The sequence below is a fragment of the Etheostoma spectabile genome, chromosome 9 (genome assembly GCF_008692095.1).
Source record: "Etheostoma spectabile isolate EspeVRDwgs_2016 chromosome 9, UIUC_Espe_1.0, whole genome shotgun sequence".
NCBI classification, from domain to species: domain Eukaryota; kingdom Metazoa; phylum Chordata; class Actinopteri; order Perciformes; family Percidae; genus Etheostoma; species Etheostoma spectabile.
The window spans coordinates 25850822-25856429 of NC_045741.1; the positions used below are offsets into that span (position 1 = coordinate 25850822).

Sequence of the window (5608 nt, forward strand, 5' to 3'; positions counted from 1 at the left end):
GGTACACAATTCTCCTCAGTGGCTTTGCGTAAAGACCCTGAAGATTCACCTGCACCACCTTTGTTTCTCTGCTGTGAATTAGCTTTCCTCAGCCTGGTCCCAGGGTGAAATGATTGTTATGTAAATTGCTGCAGAGCCCCACAGCCTGCATAAGGGAAGTCTAGTTTGATCTCATACACCAGGCTCTACAGTAAAAATGATCTGAACATCAAGCAGCTTGGGGAAGGTGTTTCATGCAGGATCTATACCCAGGAAGTACCATAGCTCAGTGATTTTCTGAGTGCAGTGACTCAGTCAGCGCATGCATTAAACAATTTGTTTACCGATTCTATTACTGCCAACAGCATAATGCTAGCGCAGCACTTCAGTTATACCAGGTGAAGTTTAGCAAATTCATGGTACTATTACTTACCTCAGTCGTGAACAGCCTCCACCTCAAGGAACTAAAGGCACAAATGCATGCACTTAATGTGAACACTGGGGGTTGTGAATGTCTGCTCTCTGTCATAATGCAGTACAGAGCAATAGCACTGTACATATTTTGTACTTCGGTGGAGGCACTTGAGCAACCGGGCCTATTTATTTGACTAGCGGAAGGTAAAATTAGATCTTCGCAGAAGCCAAAAATCATTCTGTGATTACGTTTGACCCTGTAGAGCTCCAGGTACTTCTCAGCTCGATGCAGATTGCATTACTTAAAACATAGCCTCTGGCCTCTCTTCATTGTACAGTACTTGACACGAAAACCATTCCCTTTTGGCAGGCGCTTTTGTTCAGACCCTGACTTGCTGTGCAGCATAGTCAAATAACTGCTGCTTAGCATGCGCTGTCACACAATTGAAGGTAAAAAGGGGAAAGTGCCACCTTAGTTTATACAGGGTCATTTTAAATACTGTATAATCAATATTAATTGAAAAGGTATAGGTTGAAGCATTTGCTTATTATACTACCCTTTTTTACATTCTATTTTATTCTTATTTTGTTCTTAGGTCCCTCAGGATATTATCACTTATTAAATGTATTATTATTAACTTCTGTATTTTATATACATAATAACACACATATTATGTGTAGAAAATATAAAACAAAAAATAAGCTAAACAAAATACATTCCCATTTATATACACATTGCAATCCATGCCTCACTTTTATATTTGGTTAGCATCCTACTTCTTAGTATTTTTTTTCTTCTTCTGTGTAGCATTTAACACAGATGCGACTTATTTACTGGTATTGCTGATATACATCTTTGTTTTACATTTGTTCTAATCTTTATCTTAATGAACACGCACATTCCTCTCAGTTCATATTTGCTCTATCTACTCTGAAACCGCTTCTGGATACAGTCTGGAACCACCTCACTAAACTAAGTCAGTCTACTAACAACTCCCTTCATTCTGTAGTAGGCCCATTGACAAAGGAAAAGAGTGAAGCCTCTTTCTTTGCCCCCTTTCCTTGGGCTATATAAACAACAGTTGACTGGACTTGACAGAGGAAGGAGACATGAAAAGGAACGACCTCAAGCACATACTCGTAGAAAAGTAGAATAAAGAAAAGAACAATGGCAGGGGAGAGATAGTATGCTTTATTTTGAAGCCTGTCTATCTTCTGTGGGTTTTCATAACACTATAGAATCTAACAGAGGGAGGGAACATATGAGGAAGAGATGGACAGAAAGAGGGAGAGAAGGAAGGACGGAAGGATGAGGCACTACAGGATGGAAGACAGGAAGATTACAGCCGATAGAAACATAGTACATTGTGATTTTACTCTTAATTTCAAAAAAAAAATTCAGATTGTTTGACTGTTTTTCCAACTTGGGTAAGGAGCTATCTATTTGAATTGCTGAGCAACTGAGAGGTTTGTGTGCAATAATTCAGAGGTCTGGAGTCAGGCAAAACAGTTGGAAATTTTGATTTGATTGGTACATTTCTAATGACTGAAGATTTCAAATTACTGTGACAAATAGTATAACTTAGGAATTTGTTTAACAGCCTTTGGTATTTAGAATTTGGGAATCAAATGTGGTAATAGAAATATTTTTTTTACATACTTAAGATGAAAAAAAAACCTAAGTTTACGAACACATATCTTATTAGGGCTGACGATTATGGCAAAATGATAATCACGATTATTTTGATCAAAATTTGATCGCGATTATTCTCACGATTATTTGTTGATTTTAACCAAAACAAATTTTATATCATACTAGGCTATTTATAACTGCGAGAGGGAGTGGATGGACGCTACTCACAGAGGACGGCTGACTCATCATGAACGGGTCGCACACGGGTCGAATGGCGGATACACAGTTGTGTGTATTAAACTCTGTATCTTCACTGCGCTGCATTTTTATAACTATGATATTCTGGCCATGGGTCACATCTCTGGCCCAGGTCCAGGTCCCGGTCTCAGTCCAGCAGCTCCGTCTCCCACGCTGTTACTCTACCAACTGAAGTTAGCTGCATTCAACAACTTGTTCTGTGTTCTTCGCCGTAGCGGCCGCGATAACAGAGTTAACACGGAAACACTGGTACAAACACAGGTTTGCCCCACGGGCAGTGCAGTGTTAAAAGCCAATAAGTGTAACTTGTTCTCCTGCCAGCCCAAATTTGTGATGTTACACAAGGCTACTGCAACACCAGGCATTTTTAAGAAGTTGCATCAAATTCAAATCAAGTAAATTGTTTATTTGCAGAATGAGAGAATCATCTTGCATTTTTGACCTATACAAAGCACAGAAAGTTAGTTGTCCATTTACTTACAATTATTTTGTCAACTTGTCAATGTAGGTACACAATCCTCAGTGGCTTTGCGTAAAGACCTGAAGATTCACCTGCACCACCTTGTTCTCTGCTGTGATTAGCTTTCCTCAGCCTGGTCCCAGGTGAAATGATTGTTATTAAATGCTCAGAGCCCCACAGCCTGCATAAGGAAGTCTAGTTTGATCTCATACACCAGGCTCTACAGTAAAAATGATCGAACCTCAAGCAGCTTGGGGAAGGTGTTTCATGCAGGATCTATACAGGAAGTACCATAGCTCAGTGATTTTCTGAGGGCAGTGACTCAGTCAGCGATGCATAAACATTGTTTACCGATTCTATTATGCCAACAGCATAATGCACTAGCGCAGCACTTCAGTTATACCAGGTGAAGTTAGCAAATTCATGGTACTATTATTACCTCAGTCGTGAACAGCCTCCACTCAAGGAACTAAAGGCACAAATGCATGCACTTAATGTGAACACTGGGGGTTGTGAATGTCTGCTCTTGTCATAATGCAGTACAGAGCAATAGCTGTACATATTTGTACTCGGTGGAGCACTTGAGCAACCGGGCCTATTTATTTGCTAGCGGAAGGTAAAATTAGATCTTCGCAGAAGCCAAAAATCATTCTGTGATTACGTTTGACCTGTAGAGCTCCAGGTACTTCTCAGCTCGATGCAGATTGCATTACTTAAAACATAGCCTCTGGCCTCTCTTCATTGTACAGTACTTGACACGAAAACCATTCCTTTTGGCAGGCGCTTTTGTTCAGACCCTGACTTGCTGTGCAGCAAGTCAAATAACGCTGCTAGCATGCGCTGTCACACAATTGAAGGTAAAAAGGGGAAAGTGCCACCTTGTTTAACAGGGTCATTTTAAATACTGTATAATCAATATTAATGAAAAGGTATAGGTTGAAGCATTTGCTATTATACTACCTTTTACATTCTATTTTTTCTTATTTGTTCTTAGGTCCCTCAGGATATTATCACTTATAAATGTATTATTATTAACTTCTGTATTTTATATACATAAAACACACATATTATGTGTAGAATATAAAACAAAAAATAAGCTAACAAAATACATTCCCATTATATACACATTGCAATCCATGCCTCACTTTATATTTGGTTAGCATCCTACTTCTTAGTATTTTTTTTCTTCTTCTGTGTAGCATTTAACACAGATGCGACTATTTACTGGTATTGCTGATATACATCTTTGTTTTACATTTGTTCTAATCTTTATCTTATGAACACGCACATCCTCTCAGTTCATATTTGCTCTATCTACTCTGAAACGCTTCTGGATACAGTCTGGAACCACCTCACTAAACTAAGTCAGTCTACTAACAACTCCTTCATTCTGTAGTAGGCCCATTGACAAAGGAAAAGAGTGAAGCCTCTCTTTGCCCCCTTTCCTTGGGCTATATAAACAACAGTTGACTGGACTTGACAGAGGAAGGAGACATGAAAAGGAACGACCTCAAGCACATACTCGTAGAAAAGTAGAATAAAGAAAGAACAATGGCAGGGGAGAGATAGTATGCTTTATTTTGAAGCCTGTCTATCTTCTGTGGGTTTCATAACACTATAGAATCTAACAGAGGGAGGGAACATATGAGGAAGAGATGGACAGAAAGAGGGAGAGAAGGAAGGACGGAAGGATGAGGCACTACAGGATGGAAGACAGGAGATTACAGCGATAGAAAAATAGTACATTGTGATTTTACTCTTAATTCAAAAAAAAAAATTCAGATGTTTGACTGTTTTCCACTTGGGTAAGGAGCTATCTATTTGAATTGCTGAGCAACTGAGAGGTTGTGTGCAATAATTCAGAGGTCTGGAGTCAGGCAAAACAGTTGGAAATTTTGATTTGATGGTACATTTCAATGATGAAGATTCAAATGACTGTGACAAATAGTATAACTATGGAATTTGTTTAACAGCCTTGGTATTTAGAATTTGGGAATCAAATAGTGGATAATAGAAATATTTTTTTTTTTATACATACTTAAGATGAAAAAAAACCTAAGTTCTAGAGACACATATCTTATTAGGGCTGCACGATTATGGCCAAAATGATAATCACGATATTTTGATCAAAATTTGATCGCGATTATTCTCACGATTATTTGTTGATTTTACCAAAACAATTTATTATCACATAGGCTATTTATAACTGCGAGAGGGAGTGTGATGGACGCTACTCACAGAGAGACGGCTGATCATCATGAACGGGTCCAGCACGGGTCGAATGGCGGATACACACGTTGTGGGTATTAAACGTCTGTATCTTCACTGGCTGCATTTTATTAACTATGATATTCTGGCCATGGGTCACCTCTGGCCCAGGTCCAGGTCCCGGTCTCAGTCCAGCAGCTCCGTCTCCCACGCTGTTACTCTACAACTGAGTTAGCTGCATTCAAAACTTGTTCGTGTGTCTTCGCCGTAGCGGCCGCGATAACAGAGTTAACACGGAAACACTGGTACAAACACAGGTTTGCCCCGCATACTTAACAATATAGCTGTGTTAATGAAAAATTAAAACTGTGACAAATATCAGAAGTGTGGACCGGCGGCCGCTGGGTGGCGGGCGCGGGAGTAAGAGGGAGAGAGAGTAGGACAAGAGAGCGTAGAAAGATCCAACACAGGCACGGCTTTACAGACGAAATGGGTCATGTAACGCAAAATTAAACCATATCCATATAAACAGCATTGCAGCGGTTGCGAGGACATTAGCACCGGTGCGTCCTAGAGGAGCTAACAGCTAACAGACGCTACTAGTAACAGATAACAGATGACTATAGCAACGAACTAGCATGGGTCACTGCTGTTGT

At 39.7% G+C, this 5608-nt stretch overlaps 1 protein-coding gene across 2 annotated transcripts in view; it reads left to right on the plus strand.

Moving 5' to 3' along the window:
• nlgn1 (neuroligin 1) overlaps positions 1–5608 on the plus strand; it is a 405821-nt gene that overhangs the window by 322458 nt on the left and 77755 nt on the right. The gene's annotated exons all lie outside the window — the stretch shown is intronic.